The sequence below is a fragment of the Schistocerca nitens genome, chromosome 6 (genome assembly GCF_023898315.1).
Source record: "Schistocerca nitens isolate TAMUIC-IGC-003100 chromosome 6, iqSchNite1.1, whole genome shotgun sequence".
Taxonomy (NCBI): Eukaryota; Metazoa; Arthropoda; class Insecta; order Orthoptera; family Acrididae; genus Schistocerca; species Schistocerca nitens.
Window position 1 is genome coordinate 685,248,662 of NC_064619.1, and position 1,859 is coordinate 685,250,520.

Below are 1,859 nucleotides of genomic sequence, written 5' to 3' on the forward strand. Positions count from 1 at the left end.
TCCTTGGTGCCCTTTTTCTTTCGATGCTATGCCACACAGTGTTTTTCATTTGATTTCTTTTTTCAGTACTCTTTTTGAGACTCTTCTTCATCATCATCAAGTACGGTCAACATCAAAATTTATTTTCAAGTTACCATTTTCTGCAGCCGATTTTATATTAAAAAACGCCTTCTCCGTCTCTGGCGATGATCACTTTGTGTCATCGTCATCAGTAACTTTATGCATTACAGTCTGCTGCTAGACGCACCTGTGACCATCCTCATTGTTTTCTATTTTTTCTTGAAAATTCATTTAATCACATTGTTATGAATATTTTATTATCTATTATAACTCAGTAATAGAAACATACGTACATTCGTCTGACTACACGATAAAGAAAAATTCATGTAGCAGTTAATGTATAATGAAACGACACTAAAGTTGACACGAGTAGCAGCATAAACAGTTAAATTTTAATGAAATTCTATGTGAACGGCACTTGATGATGAGATGGTTCCCTGAAAGCGCGATGTGGAATCAAAATAGCCAAAGGAATAACACTAGATAATTTCCAGTCGTCGTGATTCAGTAAATTATGAAACTTGACGAAAATTTTACAGTCACAGTTATGCGAATGTTTAACCTTTACAAAGTTCACGGCGACTGCGGAAAACACAGCCTGAATATCATCATGCACGTGTTCTTGCAGGAGAGCTGTAGATAATTTGCAGGCGGAGTGTAAAATCATACGAGAAATGTGATGTCGGACAAGTGCAGGCCCACATCGTTCTGCGACCTTAACAATTAGCAATTTCCTATGGATGCCGGGTAATTAATTGCGGAATAGAACGCTTCTCAGAAGAAGACTTACTTGTTTCAGCGATCGATTACGTGATGGAGTAATTTTGTACTCAAACAGTGGCTCTGAAAGAGTAATGCTGTTGACAGTTTCAATGATATACAGCAAACAGAATCACACCGCAGAATCTTCCAGTCACTCGTTAGACATAATATTAGCTAGCACATGTAAACTGCACAAATATCTTGGAAAATAACGTAGGTTTTTCTAAGAATGAAACTAGACGTCCGGTTTACTCATCTTCAGATTCTGAATTTAAGAAAGATTTGCGAGTTTTTAAAATACTTAATGGACTCTGTGCGAAACATTTTTGTGTACCGTGATACTACGTATTCATTGAGAGTGATGTAAGTATTGTATGAAATTTTCTTGCAAATTTTATTGTCTCAGATCGATAGGTAGACATAGAGGTAATACAAAGAAATTGTAACACTGTAGTATGACGTCAGCGCGAAAGAACGCATAACAAATGAAAATTACGGCCGCCAACACTCCTCACCACATTTCGCTAACAGATGGCTCAGTGCATGGCAGTTAGTAGCTTCAAGGATACAGAGTGGCCGGCCGAAGTGGCCGTGCGGTTAAAGGCGCTGCAGTCTGGAACCGCAAGACCGCTACGGTCGCAGGTTCGAATCCTGCCTCGGGCATGGATGTTTGTGTTGTCCTTAGGTTAGTTAGGTTTAACTAGTTCTAAGTTCTAGGGGACTAATGACCTCAGAAGTTGAGTCCCATAGTGCTCAGAGCCATTTGAACCATTTGATACAGAGTGTTCAAATGTGAACTGGTGAGGACAGTTCCAAATGTGTAAATGCTATAGTACGAAACTTTTTATTAACTGCATGAAGACAACTGACGTTTGTTATAACAAGTGGAAACACCCATTGTGATTCGTACGTACAGAATGTTAGAAAACGGTTTATTTGGTTCAATATTTTGTGTTTTACATTTTGACTAATGCTTAATGTAGGTACGAAATAAACAAATGCATTCGAAAGTAGTCACCTTAACTCAACCGTGAACG